General features: G+C 41.7%; 1 long non-coding RNA gene and 1 pseudogene across 3 annotated transcripts in view; one reads left to right on the top strand and one right to left on the bottom strand.

Annotated features, from left to right (window-relative positions):
• LOC109438342 (uncharacterized) overlaps positions 1-26,920 on the bottom strand; it is an 87,179-nt gene that overhangs the window by 9,086 nt on the left and 51,173 nt on the right. Inside the window, exon 5 of one of the 3 annotated variants that reach the window (XR_016022780.1) lies at positions 11,702-12,321. The exons of 1 other annotated variant lie outside the window; for it this stretch is intronic. This is a non-coding gene — a long non-coding RNA (uncharacterized LOC109438342). Of the gene's footprint in view, positions 1-11,701; positions 12,322-21,291; positions 21,634-26,920 lie in introns of those variants that run through there. One more of the 3 variants, XR_012492845.2, reaches the window with a different exon arrangement.
• Positions 19,972-20,920, top strand: LOC109438341 (large ribosomal subunit protein eL32 pseudogene; annotated as a pseudogene).

Below are 26,920 nucleotides of genomic sequence, written 5' to 3'. Positions count from 1 at the left end.
CTTTTTTCTTAAGATTGCTTTGGCTATTTGGGGTCTTTTGTGGTTCCAAACAAATCTGATGATTTTTTGTTCTATTTCTTTAAAAAATGCCATTGGCATTTTGATGAGGATTGCATTAAATCTGTATATTGCTTTGGGTAATATGGCCATTTTAACTATGTTGATTCTTCCAATCCATGAGCACGGAATGTCTTTCCATTTCTTGGTGTCTTCTTCAATTTCTTTTTAAAATGTCTTATAGATTTCAGCGTGTAGGTATTTCACATCCTTAGTTAAGTTTATTCCTAGGTATTTTATTCTTTTTGCTGCAATTGCAAAAGGAATTGTTTTTTGTATTTCTTTTTCTGAGATTTCATTGTTACTATATAGCAATGCAATGGACTTTTGTACGTTGGTTTTGTAGCCGGCAACTTTACTGTATTCGTTGATTGTTTCTAATAGCTTTTTGGTGGAGTCTTTAGTGTGTTCTATATATAGCATCATGTCATCTGCAGAGTGACAATTTAACTTCTTCATTCCCAATTTGGATGCCTTTTATTTCTTTCTCTTGCCTGATTGCTCTGGTGAGGACTTCCAACACTATGTTGAAAAGCAGAGGTGATAGGGGGCAGCCCTGTTGTGTTTCTGAACGTAGAGCAAAGGGCTTCAGTTTTTCACCATTAATTATGGGATTAGCTGAGGGTTTGTCGTATATGGCCGTTATTATTTTAAGGTATTTTCCTTCTATACCTATTTTATGAAGTGTTTTAATCATAAATGGATGTTGTATCTTGTCAAATGCTTTTTCTGCATCAATTGATATAATCACATGATTTTTGTCCTTTATTTTGTTTATGTGATGTATCACATTGATGGATTTGCGTATATTGAACCATCCTTGTGCCCCGGGAATGAACCCCACTTGGTCGTGATGAATAATCCTTTTAATGCATTGTTGCATTCGATTTGCTCAAATTTTGTTTAGGAATTTTGCATCTGTATTCATCAGAGATATTGGTCTGCAGTTTTCTTTTTTTGTGTTGTCCTTACCAGGTTTTGGTATCAGAGTAATGTTGGCCTCATAAAATGACTTAGGGAGTACTGTCTCTTCTTCAACTTTTTGGAAGAGTTTGAGCAGGATTGGTATTAGATCCTCTTTGAAGGTTTGGTAGAATTCACTAGTGAAGCCATCTGGTCCCGGACTTTTGCTTTTGGGAAGGTTTTGGATGACTGATTCAATTTCGTTACATAGTGATCGGTCTGTTTAGATTTTCCAGTTCTTCATGGTTCAGCCATTTGTCCATTTCTTCTAGGTTATTGAATTTGGTGGCATATAGTCCTTCCTAGTATTCTTGGATGATCCTTTGTATTTCTGTGGCATCTGTGATAACTTCCCCGTTTTCATTTCTGATTTTGTTAATTAATGTCTTCTCTCTTTTTATCTTAGTGAGCCTAGCAAAGGCATCATCAATTTTGTTAATCTTTTCAAAGAACCAGCTCTTTGTCACATTAAGTTTTTCTATTCTCTTTTTGTTCTCTATTTCATTTAGTTCTGCTCCGATTTTTGTTATTTCTTTTCTTCTGCTGACCTTGGGTTTCATTTGTTCTTTTTCTAGTTCTTTAAGGTGTAACATGAGGTTATTTATTTGGGATTTTTCTTGTTTCTTGAGATAGGCCTGTAATGATATAAATTTCCCTCTTAAAGCTGCTTTCGCTGCATCCCGAAAATTTTGATAGGGTGTATTTTCAGTGTCATTTGTTTCTATGTATCTTTTGGTCTCTCCTCTAATTTCTTCTTTGACCCAGTCATTCTTTAAAAGTATGTTGTTTAATCTCCATGTATTTGTGTTTTTTCCTGCTTTCTTCTTGCTGTTGATATCCAATTTCAAAGACTTGTGATCAGAGAATATGCTTGGCATGATTTCAATCTTCTTAAATTTGCTGAGGTTAGTTTTGTGTCCCAATATATGGTCTATTCTTGAGAATGTTCCATGTACACTAGAAAAAAAAAATGTATAGTCTGATGTTTTAGGATGAAGTGCTCTATAAATGTCAATTTCATCTAATCTGTCATTTGGGGTTGCTATTTCATTATTTATTTTCTGTTTGGATGATCTATCCATAGCTGTCAATGATGACAAAATGATGTCCCCTAGTATAATTATGTTTTGGTCAATTTCTCCCTTTAGTTCTGTTAGTAGTTGCTTGGTATTTTTTGGTTCTCCCTGATTAGGGGCATACATATTGATGACTGTTATGTATTCTTGCTGTATAGTCCCCTTTACCATTACGAAATGTCCATCTTTGTCTCGTTACCTTTTTCACCCTGAAGTCTGTTTCATCTGATATCATTATGGCTACACCTCATTTCTCTGGGTACCATTTGCTTGGAGTGTCAATTTCCACCCTCTCACTTTGAGTCCATGCTTGTCCTTGTAGCTGAGGCGTGTTTCTTGGAGACAGCATATGGTTGGGTTTAGTTTTTTGATCCAATCTGCTACTCTGTGCCTTTTTAATGGTGAGTTCAGTCCATTTCCATTTGGGGTAATTATTGATATGTGAGGATATCCCAGCATTCTATCTTTAGTTTTCTGGTAAGACTGTGTCTCCATTGTTTCTTTGTCTTTTTGTTGTTGTCTATTATTTCTGTGTGGTGGTATTCTATGATGTTTCCCTCTGTTTCTCCTTTTATTACAGCACATATTTCAGTTCTGGATTTGTTTTGAGTGGTTACCCTTAAGTTTATGTAAAAGAAAGTTTGATATTTAGAGTATCCCATTTTTTTCAGCACACTTACTTTCTCCATTCCCATATTCCGGTTCAGGCCTTTACTGTCCCCCTTTTTATGTTTGGTGGCCATAAATTGTCCCTGTTGATGGCAGTCGAATAGCCTCCTTTAGTATTTCTTGTAGTGCAGGTCATGTATTAGAAAATTCCCTCAGCTTCTCTATGTTTGGAAAGGTCTTTATTCCACCTTCATATCTAAAAGATATCTTTGCTGGATATATTATTCTTGGCTCATAATTTCTCTCTTTCAACAGTTTGAATATTTGGTTGCACTCCCTCCTGGCTTGTAGAGTTTCTGGTGACAAATCTGATGATAATCTAATGGGCTTTCCTTTGTAGGTTACCGTCTTCTTTTCCCTGGCTTCCTTGAGGATTCTTTCTTTGTTGTTGATTTTTGACAGCTTCAATACAATGTTCCTTGGAGAAGGCCTGTTGGGATTGAGGTAATTAGGTGTTCTATTTGCTTCTTGGATTCGAGGATCCAGTTCTGTCCACAAGTTTGGGAAGTTCTCATGGACAATTTGTTTGGATATATTCTCTGTTCCCTTCTCTCTTTCTTCTCCTTCTGGTATGCCCATTATTCTTCTATTGCTCTTTCTGATGGAGTCAGAAAGTTCCTGTAGAGTTCTTTCATTTCTTTTAAGTCTCAAGTCTCTTTCTTCTTCCATCTGTGTCATTTCCAGGTTTCTGTCTTCGATGTCCTTGATTCTTTCCTCCATCTGGTCAACTCTACTACCTAAGCTGGCTATTTCATTCTTAATTTCTTCTATCGAGTTCTTAATCTCCAGAAATTCTATTTGGTTCTTTTTAAAAATTTCAATTTCTTTCGTAAAATGCTCATGGTGTTCTTTGATTGTGTTTCTGAGTTCATTTAATTGCCTATCTGTGTTTTCTTGCATCCCGTTGAGTTTTTTCAGAACTGCAATCTTGAATTCTCTGTCATTTAAGTCACATATTTCCGTATCTTTAAGTTCCTTTCCTGGAGACTTTTCACTTTCTTTCTGAGCTGTTTTGTTGCCTTGGTTATTCATGGCAATTACTGATTTACTATTTCTATTCCTAGACATCTACAGGAGTGGCTTCTGCAACAGGTTGATAGGAAGAGGTGTTTCTTTTGTTTTCCATTACTTGTTGGTAGAATGTTTTATTTTTTCTCCAACTGCAGCCTTTTTTTTCCTCTCTCACACGGTAGTGCTATGATTTCTCTGTACTATTCCAGCTTCTCACACAATGGGGGTATTCCCTGGGAGACGGGCTTCTCCTCTGTTAATAGTTCGTCTAGATCACAGGGTGCAGTGTCCCGGTGGGTATACGGAGAGCTTTTGATGTTCCAAAGCTCTTCCTGCACCAGATTCTGAGCCCGTGTGTTTCAGCTGTTCTGTTTACTCCTGCAGGGATCCGCCCAGATTGGTGGGGTCAGGGGTGGGGTGAGTTGTGAGAGTTGGCCCAGAGCAATGGCAGCGACCACCACCACAGCCTGTCCTGCTTCCACAGCTCCCTCCCCTTTGCCGGAACTAGTTGGGCTGCGAATCTGTACCTGGGTCCACAGTTCTCAGAACAGCAAATATTCTATTGTTTTGATTGACACTGCTATTGTTGGGTTTCTAGCACCGGGCAGGTGGGGCGGGGCAAGCTCTGGGAGGGTAGGGAGGGGGCGGCTAGTCTCAGTGCCTAAGGCTTAAGTTCTCTGCTTGGCAGTGAAGGCTTAAACCACTGTTTTCAGCCTTCTTCCCTCAGTCTTTTCTCCGCGGTCTCTGCCATGTGCGTTGTGTTCAGCCGTGTTATATGCTGCCCCCTCAGGCCTGTTGGCCTAAGCGGAGCCCTAGCAGTCCGAGTTCTTCCCTCTCGTGCAGCTGCGGTAGTTCCAGGATGCAGTGCGCTTGGAGCACTGAGCTAGTTCTGCGTCCTGCGTGGCTCTCTCTCCGCACTTCTCCCTTCCCTCCTCCCCCGCTCATGTGATTCGCCCCTCAGTAGTGGGCCTCTTTGTCTTTCCCGTCTGCTGTGCAGGGAGTCCTTTGTGGAGTTATTGTTGTTCGATTATTTGTAAATTCCGGGGGAGATTTACAGGGGCTCACCTCATGCCGCCATTTTGATGACGTCTGTCTCCAATTCCAATATTGTACGACCAATCTCCTCTTGTCCTCCTGGCAGGTGGTACTTTCGCAGTGTAACCATTCGATGGGGCTGTGGCAACACTTGAGGAGGGTGGTGAGCATGCCCGCGTGTCACCACTTTCACCATCCGGATTGGGAGACAGAACTCTCCTACCGACGTCTGTAAGCTGAGGCCATGTAGCACGCCCACCCCTAGAATATACTCCAGAACGGGGGAGACATAAACCTTGTAGGTACGAGGGGGAAGCCTTCCTATGCCCAGTGGTAAGGAAACAGCTTTTACAGTCACAGTCTTTCTCCCATAGCCATTATTGCAGATTGCTGGTCCGGGGAACAGTTCTGGGTTCCCATAAACAAGACTGGAGTCTGCGCCAGTGTCAACTAGAGCCAAAACCCTCTGTACATTAGAAGGGGACCAACGTATGAACAGTTCCATGTGGGGCCTCCGGTCCCTGCTCATCCCCTCTGACCGGGTACCTTGCTCCCCCCATCAAGCTGAAAGGAGTCGGCCTCAAGTGGCCACATGAAGTCCTGGAGGGACACGGGTCACACTTTCCCAGACTTCTCCTTTACGCTTCTCCAGAATTGCTATTCCGGATGCAACTGTTTCCAGAGTTCCAACAATAGTGCATTGGGTTGTTGGTCTATTTTTTCCCTGATCGAACCCTGCCGCCACGAGATCACGCCACATCTGTGCTCGTGTTACTCTCTGAGGTCCACGACCTCACCCCTTTACTTTTGATTTGGGCTTCCAGGTCTCGACTGCTCGGACCTCCTGTCTTAACTTCCTTTGCCTCTGGCTTTCAACATCCCCTAGGGTGGCCATGGCAATTGTAACTTCGTGGATCCACCGCCCCACATAGAGTGTAAGAATCGCAACCAAGGATCCAAAAGCACTGGCAGGTGCAGTATCCAAAACCAGATCTCTCATGCTGGCTGTAAAAAGTTCGTCATCCGGCCCCCGCATATTAGGGTTGAAAATAGCATGTCTTCTACCCATTTCACGGATGATTTGAGTAAGTTCCGTGTATGACTGCCATTGACTCACAGTGTCTGGCAGCTCACCAGCCTGTCCCCATACTGTGCGTACCGCAGCAGTGAGCCCCTCCATTAGAGTGTGGTTGCCCTGGTCTTGGGCCAACCTATGGCAGTTCTGTAACCTTTGTCGCAGGGATGGATGTACTGTCATGAAGGCTAGCTTTTCCATCTCTCCTGGGGAGCAGAGAATGTTGTCTGCTCCCTCATCCCATAAACTAACAGCCAAGCCGAGACTGGCTCCCCAGGGCGCTGTCTGTACCGCCTCCCCAGCTCCTGCAGCTCAGTGGGAGTGTATGGGGTGTAGGTTGTGAACTCAGTCACAGCTGGGTTGCCGGCAGCAACGCCCCCCGGGGCCCAAAGGTTGCTCATGTTTTACCCTTTGCTTCAAGATTGGCCGGGCTTGGGGGTTGGGAGCTACGTTGTCTCCACTTGCTTTCTCCGCCTCTGCCTCAGAGTCTTCACTGTCGGGCCCCTCTTCTAACAGGCAGACCCGAGCTTCCAGCGCCTCCAGCCGAGACACCTGGTCTGGCACCTGGGCTATTTCATTAAGTGTATTTTCCATGTTACGACTCAAGGTGGTGAGGAACATCCAGCCCATGAAGCCGGCTGTAGCCTTCGCCTCCTCCGGCAACTGCTCAGCTAAAACCTGCAGGACCCTTTCCACACTGGCTGGAGAGCTATCCATATCCTCCTATATCTCCTTGGGGGTCCAACTCCTGAGAACAGTGGCCACCGGGCACTCCACACTGTGTGGGGGCCACATGTCCTCCTGCTCAGAGTCAGACTCTGTTCCTACCTGATCAGAATCCTGCTCGCTGTGCCAGGTGTCTGAGTGGGTGGAGGCCTCCGTGTAAGATGTCCACAACTCTAGGAGCCCACAGCAGCAGCAGACCACCAAAAGGAAGATGACACTTGCTCTTGCCAACAGAGCGGTGTGCCATCCGGAGGTTTGAGTCTCCCAGGCAGACCTCACCTCCTGTTCCCAGTGTCACTCCTCATGGGCCTCCCAAAGCTGAGCTTTTACACCCACAAACTGCTCCACCATCCTTCAGTAAGTTTTGGCCGATATCATACCCTGCTCGCTGTGCCATTTGTCATGTGGGAGACCCTGCTTGCTGCACCATGTGTCATGCAGGGTCTCCAGTTCCACTCCCCATATAAGAACGCAGGACATGGTGAGGCCAAAAAGGAACACCCTCGGAGCCATAGATAGGGGAGTCATACCACTATACTCTCACTGGCAGCTGGGTTGGAGACACAGGAAGCAGGAGCCACAGAATCTGCAATCCACACTCTGCCACACTCCTCTCTACCAACTAACCTCACTTGCTAGCTGCAATCTGCCATGCTGACTGCAATCTGCACTTGCCAGTACCATCTTCTTGCTAGCCACCATTTGCTGCTAGCATAGCCACGGCAGTTATATTAGTGGCCAATAGCTCACTGGTTACAGCTAATGGCCAACTAGCCACAGCTGATGGCCATCCAATCACAGTTGATGGCCATTTACTACCTGAGCCAGCACCTTTCCACGTGAGGCCGAGAGTCTGGAAACTGCACTCCTGGCTTTGCCCCCACACTGTCCCCTCAGCCCTGTGGGCCATAAATGGAGCCCTAGCAGTCCAAGTTCTTCCCTCTCCCATGGTAGTTATGGGATGCAGCGAGCTCGGAGCACTGAGCTATGTCTGCGTCCTGCGCCCGCACGGCTCCATCTCCACATTTCTCCCTTCCCTCCTCCCCCACTCACGCGATTCGCCCACCTTTAGGTGAATTTAGTAGTGAGCCTCTTCGTCTTGCCTGTCTGCTGTGCAGGGAGTCTTTTGTGGAGTTACAGTTGTTCGATTTGTTGTAAATTCCAGGGAAGATTTCCAGAGGCTCACCTCACCCCACCATTTTGATGACGTCACTCCAGACGTATAAATTCTTTACTAAAAGGTTTATCTTTGCCTTAAGCAAGCCCTGTCCATTGTTTCTGTGCATCTAGGTTAACACATCTTTGAAATGCCCCTTTTCAGCCCCCTCCTTCTAATACCTGATCACTCCTTCCTTTCTCCCACCTTCATGTAATCTTCCTTACATTCCCTCCTTAATCTCAACTACATAATAAAAACTGCAAACTGTTATTCTCAGGAGTATTTGAGATCTTGTTCCCTGGCATATGTCATCAGTTTGGCTCAAATAAACTCATAAAAATTCTATACGGGCTTGGATGTTTCTTACATCAACAAGGTATACATGTTACTTAACTTCTGTTTGTTTTAATCTTGTTAATTTTTATTATAGTGATGTAATGATGTTGGATCTGCCAGTAATTTCTGGGTAGGGGCTGGGATCATGTCTCATGAGACCGAACAATGGAAACATGGACCCAGGAGAGACAAAGAGTTTCTAAAAAGAGAATAGTTTATTGAAAGCAAAGGGTCAGAGCTCCGGAGTGGGAGGGGTGTCCCAAATGGGGGTGCTCAGTGACTGAGGCAAAAGTTCTTTCTTTTATACCTTCCCTTGCCTGCTTGGGGAAGGGGGCTGGAGCCTTCTAATGGAATTCATCTACTAGGTTTGTTCTGTTTGCCCATCCTGAAGGGATTAATGAAATAACCCATTCCTATCTATCAGATCTGTTCCTATGTCCAGCCAAAAGAGATTTCAGATGATTTATTAACCTCAAGATGTGTTCTCCTATCTTTGTCCTGGAGTGAAGGAGATATTCCAGAACCTGGAGTTTCAGGATATGGCTGCTTTTTGTTTATTCCACCAGGGACCCCCTGTCTACCTAGCAATATACGAATTACCCTGTCTCAATTCCCCCTCTGAAGACGTAACCCTAACTACTGTTAGGGGGTAGGGGCGATGACCGTTCTGGCTACTTCAGGCTGAGGAAGGACATAGAAAAAGACTGGCAGCTAGGGCTTGTCCAGAGGTCTGTCTAAGGGTCCCCAGTAGATGAACAAATCCAGATGAGGATATTATTGTCTTGTAGGCCATTGTAGCCAACCAGTGGGTAGTCTGTAAGCTGAGACACATTATAGGCAACAGCATGAGGTAATACCTATAATAATGGATAAAAGATAAATGAGAAAAGTTTCCTTAAGTCCCGCTAAACTGGGAAGCCAGGAAGTAAGGAAAGAAAAATCTAGGCTGAAGAGTCTTGTTTTTGGTTTAATATTGGAAACTATATTATGAATTTGTTGAACTTCTTAAGTTAACATAGGAAATAACAGAATTGAGGTTAGAATCTAAACCAATGGGCAGCAGTTAGAGCCAGGGCCTCGAGGTCTTTTGAGAAAACTTTTCTAGAGTCCTTTTTAAGTTAATTTGTTTGCTTTAAGGTATAGACCAATGATAAGGAACAGGCTGTCTTTATCGGGGGGCTGTCTTTATCTTTACAACCAAGCAGTTTGCAGAGGAAAAAGGTCCAGAGTGAGCAGTTGAAACAGAATAAATGGCTTCTATATCAATTAGGAAAGTAATAGGCTTACCTGCCACATCAGGGTTACCCGCAGTTTTACCTCCTGTGATGAGAATAGCGTGGGAGCCACCGGGAACTTTAGGCCCAACAGTGATAACAGTGATTTGGGGGGGGGGGTACGCGCTCCTGTAGTGTCCTTTAGTCTGTACAGGGGGCACCCGGCTGTTTGGGAGGATTAGGAGTCCAGTGATCTGGGCTTGTATATCCAGAGTAGGCTCTTTTATCTGGTGTTTCCTCTTCTGGGGCTTTTGGGGTGTCTTGGGGTGACTTCAGCCCTGGGTTGTCTATAACTGAGGCCCAAAGTCTGGCCTGTCTCTGGTCTTATGCTCTGGTCTCACTGTTCCTTTATTCCTCGTTTTTCTGTCTTGTTAAAGACATTTAAACAGATTCCTGGCCTTCTCTAGGATCTGAGCCTCTTAATCAGGGTATAACAGTGGGTCAGAACCATTAGAATTCCCTGCCAGTTAAGGAAAAACATCAGGCTAAGCTTCCTTATATTGGCCTGTAGCTGATACCGAGGAAGGTACATGAACTCTAACAGTTCTAAAGTATAGAAGTTTCTTAACTATTAGCAAAACTTAGTTTTTAGATTTAATTTTTGAGTAACCAAGGACTTTATTGAGAAAATATAAAATATAGAAAATTATTATGGTGACATATATAATCTTTGCTTTTTTTAGGTAGAAAACTTTTTCATGTCAGTAGCAGACCAATAGTCTAACAAACTTTATGGTAGTAAAGAGAGAAAACTTAACTTTTATTTTGTACCAGCTTACTTTTGATGTTTAAATTTACTTAGTTAATTGTATTAGCTTAAGTATGTATAAAACTCTCAAAACTTCTCACAAACCTTCTACAACTTTCCCAGTCCCTCTTACTTTGTCTCTTTTCACTCATTCAGAAATAACCATCTTTAGGACAAACTGTTTTCTTTCAGTGCCTTCAAAATTGCATTTCCATACCTTATACCTTTCTTGAAAACACACACCATTTTTTACCCATATTAGAATCCATAACCTTTTAGAACTTTAAGTTTTACTGACGACCAAAAGCACGCAATCAGCACTTCCACTGGCAAATCCAGGAATATATTTGTCAACCTTCAAAAGCATAGGCTTTTGTAATAAAATATAAGATATATTTATTAACAGCTCTTAATTTATGTCTTAACAAGAAGCCAGAAGTAGATGAACTTAGACCTATACTTCAGCATTTTGTTGCTTTGAAATACCTAGATATTTAATCTAAGCTATTTTCTTGACAAATTCTGTAACAGAGATAACATGACTTTAAAAGTAGGTTTATTTAGAATGTTAGTCCTCGGGGACTCCAGTCTAAAGGCAAGTTTCCTTATAATGAATCCCACTGTGAGTGGTCCCTGCAGGACTTAGAATTAGAGCAGCAGAGTAAGGGGAAGAGATCTGGCTTGAGAATTAGCCACTTGGTTTTTTAAAATGCCATTTTTTTCCTTCAGTTACCTCAGCCTCAGGCATTCCTGTTTATAGGTGGATTAGGAGATGGGTTTTTGTTGAAGGGGCCTCCTCAGGAGAGGAGGATCCCGCTGGAGGTTCCTTTGGAGGAGTCCCTTTAGGAGGAGTCTCCCTAGGAGGAGGGAGGCAAGAGATCACTACTAAAAGAGACGGGTCAACACTACATTTCTTACAGAGATCTGGGTTGTGCCTTAGGGTGAAAAAAGCCTGAACATATGGAACTTCTGACTATTTGCCCTCCTGTCTGCAAAACAGGTCTAGTTGCATGATAGTATTGTAATTAATACTTCCCTCAGAAGGCCAAGTCTCCCCATCTTCCAATGTGTATTTAGGCTAAACCTCTGAACAAAAAAAAAAACCAGGTGCTGTTTCTTCAAAGTCTGAGGGTCAAATTTGTCCCAATGTTTCAAGATGCAATTCAAGGGGGTGAAGGTACATAAGGGCTGATTGCCCATCTGAAAGGGAGGAAGAATAGAAAGGCAATTCATCTCCCACAGCTTGTTCTAGAGTGTCCCCCAGAAAACGTGGGCCACGGACACTGCACGACCAGTTCCAAGGCAGGTAGGGAGACACAGCGCGCCAGGATTTATTCTCTTACCTGGGCAGACCGGTCCGGCCCATGCCTCCAGTGGGCGCCTACCTAAATCCGTGTGTGTGTGTGTGTGTGTGTGTGTGTGTGTGTGTGTGTGTCCCCGCCTGAATGTCTGGCCCTGGCCCACAAGCCAATAAAGGCTGTGGCTGATAATGAGGTGCTTTAAAGCGGAGGGAGCATATACTTAAAGCTTATAGGGAAGGCATACGGCCTAGGCGAGAGGGAGTGGAAGGAGGCTCTGAAGCCCAGTATGCGAGGGGGGACAAAAAGAGATATCTGACGCCCCAGAAGGATTCGGACAAGGCTGTTTCCTTAAAGAAAAGTGAGTCTGGAATATGTTGGTCCTCCTTAAAAACTGCCTGGTGGTGGCTGAGGTGGCCTGGTGGGTGGTGCTCTGGAGGAGCTGCCCTCTTGTGGCCCCTCCCTCTCAGCTGTCGCTGTGGTGCAGCCGGGGGTGGAGCCAGGCGGCACAGAAGCCCTGTGTGGTCCCCGGAGGACTACAGCATTAGAACAGAGGAGATGAAAAATCAAGTCTCCAGAGAGACGTTATGCCGTACAAACACAAACCTCACTGGTGCTTGGATTTGTCTTGAGCCCGGCAGGTTCTAAATGACCTGTTTCAAGACCAGGTTATCCTGTCATGGGAGTTTTCAAGTGGTGGACACCCTGATGGTCATTTAACTGCCTGACCCGTGCCCACAAAGGATGGCAAACAAAAGAGGTATAGGAAAGTGAGCGAGAGGTTTTGAGGTCCACTAAAAGGGGCTTACCTCCTGGCTGGCTTGTCAAAATATGTTACTGGAGAGTGTTGAGGAGGTCTCACAGGGAAGGGACCCTCAATCAACGTCTCAAGAGCTGAGGAGAGATAGTGACAGGATGAGAGGAGCAGCAGAGACAAAGGAGTCATCCTGCTGGCACCCTTTTGGGCAGTCGGGCTGGGAAGGGACCAGAGGGACCTTTGGAGCCCACCACAGAGTAGAGTAGCCATGGCCAGGATCCCTCGGTTGTCCGCAAAGGCCCACAGTCCTGGCCACGTGCCAGTATTCAGTTTCCTTGTGGAAAGGAAAAAGGCAGCAGAAGGATAGGAGAAAGTAGCAGAGACAGGGAGGGAAGCCTCCAAACAGCACCCTTATGGGCAGTCGGGCTGGAGGAAGACCCAGGGAGCCTTTGGGACACACCGCAGAGTAGCTACAACCAGAGTCCCACAGTTGCTGCCAAGGGCCACTCACTTCAACTGCACGCAGTCTTTGGGCTTTACTGGACCGGAGAGAGAAAGCAAGAGAGAAGGCAGTTTGACTATGGTGTCGACATTCCTCCGGCTCAGTGCTGGAGGGGGTCAACCAGAGCCCTTCCGCAAAGCTTTACCTCCGTGGCTTAAGGTCGGCAGCCACGCTAGTCACTTTTAAATGACTGACGGAGGCCTGATATTTGTGTGACAGGAGAAAGAGACAAAAACTGATGAAGGCCCATAGGGTGGGCAAGTAGAAAGGCACAGATAATATTTAACTCTCCTTCAATCCTGGACACGAGCCCCCAAATGATGTAAATGATGTCGGATCTGCCGGCAGTTTCTGAGTGCGGCTGGGATGGTGTCTCGTGAAGCCGAAGAGTGGACACACGGACCAGGAAGAGGCAAGGAGTTGTAAAGGAAGATAGTTTATTAGAGGCAGGAGAAGTTGTAGCTCCCGAGCGGGAGGGGGTACCCAAAACTGGGAAGCCCAGTGACTGAGGCAAAAGGCTTTTACTTTTATACCTTCCCTTGCCTGCTTGGGGAAGGGGGCTGGAGCCTTCTAATGGAATTCATCTATCAGGTTTGTCCTGTTTGCCCATCCCGAAGGGATTAACGAAATAACCCATTCCTATCTATCAGATCTGTTCCTTTGTCCAGCCAGAAGGGATTTGAGATTATTTATTAACCTCAAGGCATATTCTCATGTCTCTGTCCTGGAGTGAAGGAGACATTCCAGGACCTGGAGTTTCAGGATATGGCTGCTTTTTGTTTATTCCACCAGGGACCCTCTGTCTACCTAGCAATATACTAACTAACCTGTCTCAATAGGAGGGTTTCAACAACAGAACCTAGAAAAGTAAAGGGGAAGTTATTTTTCCTCCCTTACAACATCAAGTTTAAAAAGTAGAATGTAAAATGTAGTGTGCTGTATGGTTACAACTATATTTTTTAAATACCTGTATTTTTTAAATGCATGAAAAAACTTAGAAGAAAATACATAAAAGTTTCAACACGGTTTTTCGAGGGAGTGAAATCTTAGGTGGCTTGGTTTTCTTCTATTTGTCTTCATTTTCCAAATGTTCTTTAATGAGAAAGCCTGTATTACATAATGGAGTGGAAGAAGTTTTAAATGAACATTCAGTGAGAAAAAAGAGGTGTTGCCCACTGTGAGGGCCTGAGGGGAAAGTCTGAGACCTACATGTTGGGGTTGCAATGGAAAAGGATGGAAAGTGCTTACTGTAAGTGAGAATGGGGTGGGCAGAAGGGAAGAAGCCCCTTGGCATAATCAGAGGAAAAGATTACTCTCCCTCAGAGAGCACAGTTTGAGGTTGGGGAGCTTGAATGGGTAAAGATTGGAAGGGGGGAGAGAGACGATGAGGGCTTTAGAATACTTTCCCCACCCTTTTCTCCTCTGAGATAGTTCAGATGGTAAAATAATCGGAAATAGTCCTCCCTACCCACTTTTCTTTTTAAACCAGTGACGAAATTGGGTCCAAGGATACCAATGGAATAAGGACACTTGACAAGATCTTTCCCACAGGCAGATGCAGGCTCATGAGATCAACAAGCGAGCAAAAGAAACCACCAACTTGGTTGGGTGGAAGTCACTTTTCACATCAAAGTCCACACATGCAGTCCCCAGAGCTGTGTGGTTTGGAGCTTGTGAACTGCAGATACCAGGTTCTCAAATACAGAAACCATGTTAGTGGAGAAAAGAAGGTATCTGTATTATTTCAGGCGGTATTTACTCATTCATTCATGCATTCAGCAACATTTAATGAGCACCGCAAAGTGCCACGCCATGTGCTGAATGCAGAGAATACAGCAATGAGCCAAAACAGAGGCCTCTGCCCTCAGGGTGCTTACATTCTAATGAGAGAGCTGTAATACTGTGATATGATAATATTTGGTCTTTCTCCCAGTTTCCTTGCACACATCTCCCCCAAACCCTGGAATCTTAGAAGTGATGTGTCTTTTGTATGCTAATGAATGACTGGTGGCTGGAAGCACCTGGATAACCTCAGGATGGAGCCCTTTGCCAGGAAAACAACTATGTGATTAGAGGGTTGGAATTTCAGCCCCATGCCCTGCCCAACTCCCTTACCCCCCATACTCCAACCTCAAGGGATGGGAGAGGGACTGAAGTAGAGTTTTGTCACCAATGTTCAATGATTTACATAATTGTGCCTACATAATGAAGCCTCCATTAAAAAATCCCAACTGAAGGGATTCAGAGAGCTTCCCAGTTATTGAACACCTGGAGGTGCTGGCAGGGTAGTGTGTCTGAAAATAGCACAGAAGCTCCATACTCCTTCCTGCATACCTTGCCTTGTCCATCTCTTTCACTTGGCTATTCCTGAGATGTATCCGTTTATAATAAACCAGTAATTTAGTAAGTAAACTGTTTTCCTGAGTCCTGTGAGCCATTCCAAGCAAATTATCAAACTTAAAGAGGGGTTTCTGGGAACTCTCAGTTTATAGCTAGTGGGTCAGTCAGAATTACGGAAGATCCAGACTTGTGATTGGCCTCTGAAGTTGGAGTAGTATTGTGGGACTGAGTCCTTAACTTGTGGAATGTGACACTAACTCTAGGTAAATATTGTCAGAATTGAACTGAATTATAGAACAGCAGCTGGTGTTGGAGGATTGGTTGCTGTGTGGAAAGAAACGAACACAAATTTGTGTCACAAGTGCTGGTTTTGAGCAGAAAGGAAACAGTTTCCCTTTAATAGTAAAGAGAGAACAAAGAGTTTCCTCTTTGGAGGCCAACAATCAAATTATTCTTCAAATAACACTACAGCAGCAATGACTGGAAGAAAATGCATGGTGCTATGATAACTTATAATGAGGGATTTTGCTAGGATCACCGTAGGCTTATTCCAAACATGAAGATTGAGCTGATATGTAAAGATGAGTAGAAGCTACTTATGAAAAAGGGAAGGGTGAAAGCCTTCTCCTAATTAGAGGGCAGAGCCTGTGCAAAGGACCTATGCATGGTGAGAGAACCTAAAAGAAAGACAATCAATGTGGCTGATTCAGAAATAATTACGCTTCTAAAATTTCACAAGTTGCAGTGACAAACTAATTATAGAAGATCAAGATTGGATGCAGTCAAACAACTTAAAAGACTATACAGGAGAGAGGTTCAAGAGAGAGGTGATGATAAATGGACTTGGTTAGTAAGATGGAGATAGAAAGGGAAGGATGGTTACAAGAGGCATCTAAGAGATAAGAGGGCTTCTGCTTCCAGTACTCCTTGGGGATCTTTGCTTGTCTGAAAGAGAAGACCAGAAAGCTAACCATTGCTTTCGACAGTTTCTTGGGACTGGAGGGACAAACTTGGTATCCAAGGCCACCAAGATCAGGAAATGTGTAAATCACTTATTCCTTTGACCTGGACCCCAAAGGCTTACCCTAGGAGGAAGGGCGAACAAGAAGTATTCCAGCTTTCTGCAGAAATTCATGTCATCTGTGTAGCTAAGAAAATCTCAAACCACAAAACTAGATTAAGTTGCTTAATCTATTGAAATTAGATTAAACTCCAAGACTGTTAGTGCCCATGAGTACCTAGCCAAAGGAAATGAAGATTATCTTTAGAAGAAAATAACATTTTTAGGCCTCAAATTTTTCCTACAAAAATTTTTTCATAAGCAATGTTCATCACATAATCAGAGGTAACCAGGCAAGACATCATGAGAAGAACCTCCTGGGGGGGACAGCCTGTCAGACTGTAGCCCAGGGTGTAACATGGCCCTTTCCTCTCTTATTTCATCCCTAGAAGAGGAAAGAAACAACTGCAAACCATCTCTGTTTATGTATTTGTGAGCAAATTTTAAAGATTCTTCAGAGTCTATATGGCTATAATTCTAAGCATGCCCTTTATTTCAATCTGTCAAGAAGCTGACCAGCAAGAGAGACGAGTTCACTAACCATAAAATATTAATCTACAATATTTAATATTTATTGAGTATTGACTGTATGCCAAACATCATTCTAAACACACACACACACACACACACACACACACACACACACGCATGTATAGGTTTATATGTATGTGTAGGGTGTCGGGGAAAAAGGAACTTTCCTCTACCCTCAAGATTCTTTTGGCTGGTCAAATAGACATAAGACAGATTAACAAGAGAAAATGACCAAACTGAATTAAAAACATAAGTGTGGGGACTCCACATACATGAGAGAGTCAGAGACGCCACATACATGAAGATTCAAAGACAGCAAGGGAAAAGTTAGGTATATATGACATTCTGAGCTAAAGATAAGTTAAGGTGCTTTGGGGCTTCAGAGGGGAGGAAAGTCATTGTATGATAAGAAGAGCAAATGTCCAGTAATTAGTAGTTTGCCCTGCCATATAGATAGGTCAAAAAATAAAGTTATTGTTAGTGATTACTTTTATTATGGGCAAGGTCTCTAATTTAAATTCTTTAAGGGGGAGGTAAAACTTTCTAATGAGCATGCAGGGTCTTGATTGACTTCAGCTCAAAATAATTCACAGGCCAATGTGCCACATTTGGGGAAGACCTGTTCAGAACCCCTAAAAGTAGTTGAGACTATATATATATATATATATATATATATATATATATATATATATATATATTCCTCATGATAAATATATCCATTTTACAGATGAGGTAATGAAGTAAAGATTGTCTTTTATCTTATCAATTTTGTTTGATTTTGTTTTTCATTTGTGGCTCACAAATAATACTGCTCTGGACATTTATTCTTTTAAAATAAATGCTGGTATTGGTCATCTTTTTTAATTAAAAAAGTCATTTATTCTTTCAGCTAACATCTATTATGCATCTACAATGTGCTCACAATGCTTCTAGTTGCTCACAATCAAGTGGGAAACAAAGATATAAAAGGACACTGAGATGAGCTGGTAGGTAAGAAATAAAAGGTGAGTACAGGCCATACTAGGGGCCAATAATTGTTTTCTCTTTGCCAATGTAGATTCTCCATATAAGGCTGGCACTGCACTGATGGAGTAGCTTACAAAAGGAACATTCCTGGATCTGAGTCAGTCTGGGGAGAATGCAAATAACAAAAGGCCAGGAAGAGATGAAGGTGAAGCTGAAGGAGAACAGAGTTAATATCTGAGGTCTACACTTCAGATATGGGTGCACAGCAAGGTGAGTGGTGGGAAGGTTGAGGGAGACCAGAGACCAGGGAGTTAATAAGTGGAGACAGTAGTGAGGACCAGGGCTCCCCAGAGCTAGAGCCACCCAAAGTTTTTGCTCTTGCTCTTCCACTCCACAAATTAGGCAGAATGAAAACCAAGGGATGAACTAGCCTAAAGCCAGAGAACAAAAATAAATAAAAGGATTCTTAATTTAAAACGAGAAAGGAAGTGGGTCAAAGACGGCAGCATAGGAAGATACTGGGCTTGACCCCTCCAATGAGCACACTGAATGTCCATCTCTATTTAGAGCAATTCCTCCTGAGACAACTGAGGGCCTATTGAACAGCTTCTGCAAAACAAATGAGAGAGAGAGAGAGAGAGAGAGAGAGAGAGAGAGAGAGCATCTGGGATCTGAGGATACTCTCCAGGATCAGAAGAACTGGTGAGCATCATTATTTACATTCTTCCTCTACTTGGATAATGCAGGTGGGGCCTCTGTCCTGCTGCTGTAATCAACCTGAAAGGCCACTATAAAACATTCCTGGTCATCCATTCTGGAGTTACTTCCATCAGGAAAAACAGGGTGCCATAGCATGCATGCACAGTCCCCACACACACACATCTGGGGCTTGATCCAGTGGGTACAACTGGGTGCTGAGCCACTGCTATATGCATCCACTGGGTTGCCCCAGACAGACACCACTCCAGCCTTGGACAATCAGATCAACAGGGAGCTCCATGCATGCACATCAGGCAGCCCAGCCTGGAGCAAGAGCAAGACAACCAGGGAGCTGCAATACATGTGCCCACAGGGCCACTCCACCCAGATCACCAAGCTACTGAAGCATGAGCACACTGGGCTGCCCTGCACTGATTCCATTCTTGCCATGGGCACCAGGATGTCATGCCCTGAACCTACTCCTTCTAGCCAAGTGACACCCCGGGCACCACGTGTGTCTGTCCCAACTCCAACATGCCTGCCAAAACCATATGGCACACAGACCACATAGAGGCTGCTTCAACACAAGATCACTTGTCAAGATTGGAGAGATAGGTATTTCATAGAAACAAATACAGAAAGTCAAACAAAATGAGAAGACAGGAAAGTGCTTCAAATGAAGGCACAAGAAAAAAAAACCAGAAAAAGTAAAAAGAAAACAAATGAAACAGAGACAAGTAATTTTTCTGATAAAAAATTCAGAGAAACAGTTATAAGATTGCTCACCAACCTGGAAGTATAACAGAATAGAGGAAATCAGCAAGAACTTCAACAAAGAGTTAGAAAATATAATAAAGAACCAATCAGAGCTGAAGAACACAATAACTGAAATTTAAAAATAAACTAAAAGGAATCAACAGCAAATTATTACAGAAAAACAGATTAGTGACCTTGAAAACAGAATAGTGGAAATAACCCAATCAGAACAGCAAAAAGAAAAAAGAATTTAAAAAATCAAGGATAGTATAAGGGCCTTCTGGGACATAGTGCACTAACATCTGCAGGATAGGGATCCCAGAAGGAGGAAAAAGAGAGAAGGGGGCAGGAAGTGTATTTATATAAATAATGGCTGGGGGGAAAAAGAAATAATGTCTGAAAACTTTTCTAATCTGGGGAACAAAACAGACATCCAGGTCCAAGAAGCACAGAGAGTTCCAAATAAGATGAATCCAAAGAGGCTCACACGAAGACATATTGTAATTAAAATGAAAAAAGTTAAGGATGAAAATACAATTTTGAAGTAACTCAGAGGAAAACATAAAGTCATATATGAGGGAGACCCCATAAGGTTAGCAGCTGATTTCTCAGCAGAAACTTTGCAGGCCAGGTGGGAATGGTACAATATCTTGAAAGCGATAAAGGGGGAAAAAATCTACTACCAAGAATACACAGCAAAGTTATCATTCAGAATACATGAAAGATACAATTTCCCAGACAAGCAAAATCTAAGACCTCATTCACCATTAAAACTAGTTTTACAAGAAATGTTAAAGGGTCTTCTTTATGTAGAAAAGAAAAGGCCATACCAAAAATAAGAAAACACATGAAAGAAAAAAATCTTACAGGGAAATGCAAATATAGAATTAACACAGTGAATCAGCCACTTAGAAAGCTAGTATGAAGGTTAAAAAAAAGTACCAAAATTAACTATAACTGCAATGAATAGTAAAGGGACACACAAAACAAAAAGATATAAAATATGACATCAAAAATATAAAGCAGGCTGTTTCTTGGTGCTACCTACGAAGATGGCAGCCATCTCCTACTTGGTATCATGGCTGCCCTCAGACCTTTTGCAAAGCCCAAGATTGTCAAAAAGAGGACCAAGAAGTTTATCCACCACCAGTCAAACTGATGTGTCAAAATTAGGCGTAACTGGTAGAAACCCAGAGGCATTGACTATAAGGTGCACAGAAGGTTCAAGGGCCAGATCTTGATGTCCACCATTGGTTCTGGGAACAACATGAAAACCAAGCACATTTTTCCCTGCAGTTTTCAGAAGTCCTGGTCCACAACATCAAAAAGCTTGACGCGCTGCTGATGTGCAACAAATCTTACTGTGCTGAGACTGCTCACAACATCTCAGAAAACTGCAAAGCCATTGGGGAAAGAGTAGCCCAGCAGAATATGAGAATCACCAATCCCCATGCCTGGCTGTGCAGCAAAGAAAATGAATAAACAGCTTGTATGTACATCATATTTGTGTTAATAAAAACATAAAATTCTACCCTAAAAAAATCACAAAGCAGGGAGGAGGAGTGAAAACGCAGTGCTTTTAGAATGCATTTGAATTTAAATGCCTATCAGCTTAAAACATACCTCTACAGATATACATGGATATATATTAACCTCATGGTAACCGCAAACCAGAAATTTACAACAAATACACACACACACACACACACACACACACACACACACACACACAATAAATAAAGAGAAAGGAACCAAACAAAACACTGAAGAAAAACAGCAAACCAAAAGTAAAGAGATCAAGAGACAAGAAAAAAAAAAAAAGAACTACAAAACACAACCAAAAAACAATGAACAAAATGGCAATAAATATATATCTATTAATAATTACTTTTTAAAAAATCAAATATATGGTGATGGAAAGAGAACTGACTCTGGGTGGTGAACACACAATGTGATGTATAGATGATGTATTATAGAATTGTACACCTGAAATCTATGTAACTTTACTAACAATTGTCACTCCAATAAACTTTAATTTATAAAAATAATAATTACTTTAAATGTAAATGAATTAAATTCTCTTATCAAAAGACATAGAGTAGTTGAATGGATTTAAAAAAAAGACCCATTTATATGCTGCCTACATACTGCCTACATCTACAAGACTCACTTCAAATAGAAAGACAAAGAGACTAAAACTAAAGGGATAGGAGAAGATATTCCATGCAAATAGAAGCAAAAAGAAAGATGGGATAGCAATACATTTAAAAAAAAAATTTATTGGGGAACAGTGTGTTTTTCCAGGACCCATCAGCTGCATGTCAACTCGTTGTTTTTTTCAATCTAGTTGTGGGGGAGCGCAGCTCAGCTTCAAGTCAAGTCGTTGTTTTCAATTTAGTTGCAGAGGGCGTAGTTCAGCTCCAGGTCAAGTCATTTTTTTTTTTTTTCAGTCTTGTGGAGAGTGCAGCTCACTGGCTCATGTGGGAATTGAACTGGCGACCTTGGTGTTATGAGCACTGTGGTCTAATCACTGAGCAAATTGGCCACCAGGGGTAGCAATACTTACATCAGACAAAATAGTCTTAAACACAAAAACTGTAAAAAGAGACAAAGAAGGTCATTATATAATGATAAAGGGGTTAATCCAAGAAGATATAACAATCATAAATATCTATGCACCCAAAATAGAAGCACCTAACTATATAAAGCAAATAATAACAGACATGAAGGAAAACATTGATAGAAATACAATAGTAGTAGGGGATTTGAATAGCCTACTTACATCAATAGATAGATCATCCAGACAAAAAATCATAGGAAATTATGGCTTTAAATCTCACATTCGGCCAGATAAATTTGATATTTTCAGAACACTTCATACAGAAACTGCAGAATACACATTCTTCTCAAATGCCCATGAAACATTCTCCAAGACTGATCACATATGAGTGATCACAAAACAAGTCTCAATAAATTCAAGAAGATTGAAATCATATCAAGCATTTTTTTCCAACCACAATGGTATGAAACTAGAAATCAACTACAAGAAGAAAACTGGAAAAAACACAAACATGTGGATACTGAACAACATGCTACTTAACAACAAATGGATCAAAGAGGAAATAAAAAACTACATTAACACAAATGAAAATGAGAACACAACATTCCAAAATTTATGGGATGCAGAAAAAGCATTTCTAAGATGGAAGTTCATAGTGATACAGCCTTACCTCAAGAAACAAGAAAAATCCCAAATATAAACAAATTAACTTTACACCTAAAGGAATCAGAAAAAGAACAAACAAGACCCAAAGTAAGTAAAAGGGAGGAAATAATAAAGACAGAGTGGAAATAAATGAAATAGAGGCAAAAAAAATAACAAAAGCAAAGATCAATGAAACTAAGAGCTGGTTCTTTGAAGGATAAACAAAATTGACAAGGCTTTAGCCAGACTCATAAAGAAAAAAAGAGAGACTCCAAATAAATAAAATCAGAAATGAAAGAAAAGTACAACTGATTCCACAGAAATATGATTTTTTAAAAAATCATTTTAAAATGTTATTAATAATCATATGCCAAAAAAACCTAGAAGAAATGGATAAATTCCTTGAAACATACAACCTTCCAAGAATGGACCAGGAAAGAAAAAACCCCAGAAAATCTGAACAAATTACTACCAATGAAATTAAGCCAATAATCAAAAAACTCCCAACAACAAAAAAAAAGTCCAGGACCAGATGGTTTCACAGGTGAATTCTATCAAATATTTAAAGAATTAATACTTCTTCTCAAAGTATTCCAAAAGATTGAATAGAAAGAAACTCTTCTAAACTCATTCTACAAGGTCAGCATTACTCTGATATCAAGACCAAAGACAATACACACACAAAAAAAGAAAGAAAGAAAGAAAGAAAGGAAGGAAGGAAGGAAGGAAGGAAGGAAGGAAGGAAGGAAGGAAGGAAGGAAGGAAGGAAGGAAGCGAGGGAGGGAGGGAGGAAGGAAGGAAGGAAGGAAGGAAGGAAGGAAGGAAGGAAGGAAGAAAGAAAAAAAGAAAGAAAGAAAGAAAGAAAGGAAAAAGAAAGAGAAGAAAATTATAGGCCAATATCCCTGGTGAATGTAAAGGCAAACGTTCTTGACAAAATACTAGCAAACTGAATTCTACAATACATTAATAAGATTATATACAATGATCAAGTGAGATTTATCCCACAGATGCAAGAAAGGTTTTGTATCTGAAAATCAATTAATGTAATACACCACTTTAACAAAAGCAAGGATAAAAATTATACAATCATCTCAATAGATGCAGAAAAAGAATTGGATAAAATCCAACATCCATCTATGATAAAAACTCTCAAGAAAGTAGGTACAGAGGGAACTTACTTCAAAATAATAAAGGTTATATACGACAAACACAGAGCTAACATCATACTCAATGGTGAAAAGCCAAAAGCTTTTCCTCTAAGATCAGAAAAAACATAGCAATGCCCACTGTCAGTACTATTATTCAATATGGTGTTGGAAGTGATAGCCACATCAATCAGACAAAAAGAAGAAGAGGAAGAAGAAGGAGGAAGAGGAGGAGAAGGAGGAGGAGGAGGGGGAAAAAGACATCCATATTGAAAAGGAAGAAGTAAAACTGTCACTATTTGCAGATGTCATGATACTATATACAGAGAACCCTAATGATTCTACCAAACAACTATTAGAACTAATGAATGAATTCAGTAAAGTAACAGAATACAAAATTAATATACAGAAACCCATCACATTTCTATACGCTAATGATGAACAATCAGATGGCTAAATTAAGAAAGTAATCCCCACTCAAAAAGAAAAGAAAACAAAAGAAAAAACAAGAAAATAATCCCATAAAACGAATAACATACCTAGGAATCAATTTAACCAAGGAGGTAAAAGACCTGTACTCTAAAAAATATAAGACATTGATGAAAGAAATTGAAGATGATACAAATAAATAGAAGGACATACCATGCTCATAGATTGGGAGGATTAATGTAGTTTAAATGCCAATATTACCCAAATCAATATCTAGATTCAATGCAATCCCTGTCAAATACCAATGACATTCTTCTCAAAACTAGAAAAAAATAATCCTAAAACTTATATGGAATCACAAAAACCCCGGAGAGCCAAACCAATCTTGAAAAACAAGAACAAAGTTGGGGAGACGTCATCAAAATGGCGGCATGAGATGAGCCTCTGTAAATCTCGCCTGGAATTTACAACTAATCGAACAACTATAACTCCACAAAGGACTCCCTGCACAGCAGACAGGCAAGACAAAGAGACCCACTACTGAATTCACATAAAGGGGGGCAAATTGCACGAATGGGGGAGAAGGGAAGGGAGAAGTGCAGAAACGGAGCCATGTGGGCGCAGGACGCAGACCTAGCTAAGTGCTCTGAGCTCACTGCATCCCAGAACTGCCGCGACTGCAGGAGAGGAAAGAACTCAGACTGCTAGGGCTCGATTTATGACCCAAGGGCTGAGGGGACAGCACATAACATGGCTGAATCCAACGCTCATGGCAGAGACCTAGGAAAAAAGACTGAGTGAAGAAAGCTGAAAACGGTGATTTCAGCCCCCACTGCCAAGCAGAGAACCGAAGCCTTAGGCGCTGAGACTACCGCCCCCTCCCTACCCTCCGAGAGCTCATCCCGCCCAACCTGCCCAGTGCTAGAAGTGGAACAGTAGCAGTGTCAGATCAAAACAATAGAATATGTGCTGTTCTGAGAACTGTGGAGCACAGACACAGATTTGCAGCCCAACTAGTTCTGGCAAAGGGGAGGGATGTAGAAGCAGGACCTGCTGTGGTGGTGGTCGCCGCCATTGCTCTGGACCACCTCTCACAACTCAACCCGCCCCTGACCCCACCTATCTGGGCGGATCCCTGCAGGAGTAAACAGAACTGCTAAAACATACAAGCTCTGAATCTGGTGCAGGAAGAGCTTTGGAACTTCAAAAGCTCTCCGCATACCCACACGGACATTGCACCCTGTGACCCAGGTGAACTAGTAACAGGGGAGAAGCCCATCTCCCAGGGAATCCCCCCCATTGTGGGAGAAGCTGGAATAGTGCAGAGAAAACATAGCACTACCATGTGAGAGAGAAAAAAACGCTGCAGTCAGAGAAAAAAGAAAACATTCTACCAACAAGTATTGGAAAACAAAAGAAACACCTCTTCCTATCAACCTGTTGCAGAACCACTCCTGTAGATGTCTAGGAAGAGAAATAATAAATCAGTAATTGCCATGAATAACCAAGGCAACAAAACAGCTCAGAAAAAAAGTGAAAAGTCTCCAGAAAAGGAACTTAAAGATATGGAAAGATGTGATTTAAACGACAGAGAATTCAAGATTGCAGTTCTGAAAAATCTCAACGAGATGCAAGAAAACACAGAAAGGCCGTTTAATGAACTCAGAAACACAATCAAAGAACAACATGAGCATTTTACAAAAGAGATTGAAATTTTAAAAAAGAACCAAATAGAATTTCTGGAGATGAAGAACTCAATAGAAGAAACGAAGAATGAAATAGCCAGCTTAGGTAGTAGAGTTGACCAGATGGAGGAAAGAATCAGTGACGTCGAAGATAGAAACCTGGAAATTACACAGATGGAAGAAGAAAGAGACTTGAGATTTAACAGAAATGAAAGAACTCTACAAGAACTTTCTGACTCCATCAGAAAGAGCAATATAAGAATAATGAGCATACCAGAAGGAGAAGAAAGAGAGAAGGGAACAGAGAATATATTCAAACAAATTGTCCATGAGAACTTCCCAAACTTGTGGACAGAACTGGATCCTCGAATCCAAGAAGCAAATAGAACACCTAATTACCTCAATCCCAACAGGCCTTCTCCAAGGCACATTGCATTGAAGCTGTCTAAAATCAACGACAAAGAAAGAATCCTCAAGGCAGCCAAGTAAAAGAAGACGGTAACCTACAAAGAAAAGCCCGTTTATTATCATCAGATTTTTCAGCAGAAGCTCTACAAGCCAGAAGGTAGTGGAACCAAATATTCAAACTGTTGAAAGAGAGAAATTATAAGCCAAGAATAATACATCCAGCAAATATATCCTTTAGATATGAAGGGGGAATAAAGACCTTTCCAGACATACAGAAGCTGAGAGAATTTTCTAATACACGACCTGAACTAGAAGAAATACTAAAGGAGGCTATTCGACCACCATCAACAGGGACAATTTGTGGCAACCAAAACATAAAAAAGGGGAGAGAAAAGGCCTGAACCGGAATATGGGAATGGAGAAAGTAAGCCAGTAAGCGTGCTGAAGAAAATGGAATACTCTAAATATCAAACTTTCTTTTACATAAACTTAAGGGTAACCACTCAGAAAAAATCCAGAACTGAAATATATACTGTAATAAAAAAAGAAATAGAGGGAAACATCATAGAATACCACCACACAGAAATAATAGACAACAACAAAAAGGCAAAGAAACAATGGAGACACAGCCTTACCAGAAAACTAAAGATAGAATGTTGGGATATCCTCACATATCAATAATCACCCTAAATGTAAATGGACTGAACTCACCAATAAAAAGGCACAGAGTAGCAGATTGGATCAAAAAACTAAACCCAACCATATGCTGTCTCCAAGAGACACATCTCAGCTACAAGGACAAGCATAGACTCAAAGTGAAAGGGTGAAAATTGACACTCCAAGCAAATGATATCCAGAGAAAATCAGGTGTAGCCATAATGATATCAGATGAAACAGATTTCAGAAAGAAAAAGCTAACAAGAGACAAAGATGGACATTTCATAATGGTAAAGGGGACTATACAACACGAAGACATAACAGTCATCAATATTTATGCACCAATCAGGGAG

The sequence above is a fragment of the Rhinolophus sinicus genome, chromosome 11, assembly GCF_057876585.1.
Source record: "Rhinolophus sinicus isolate RSI-liver-muscle chromosome 11, RSI-T2T, whole genome shotgun sequence".
Taxonomy (NCBI): Eukaryota; Metazoa; Chordata; class Mammalia; order Chiroptera; family Rhinolophidae; genus Rhinolophus; species Rhinolophus sinicus.
This window is presented reverse-complemented; position numbering and strand designations above follow the sequence as displayed.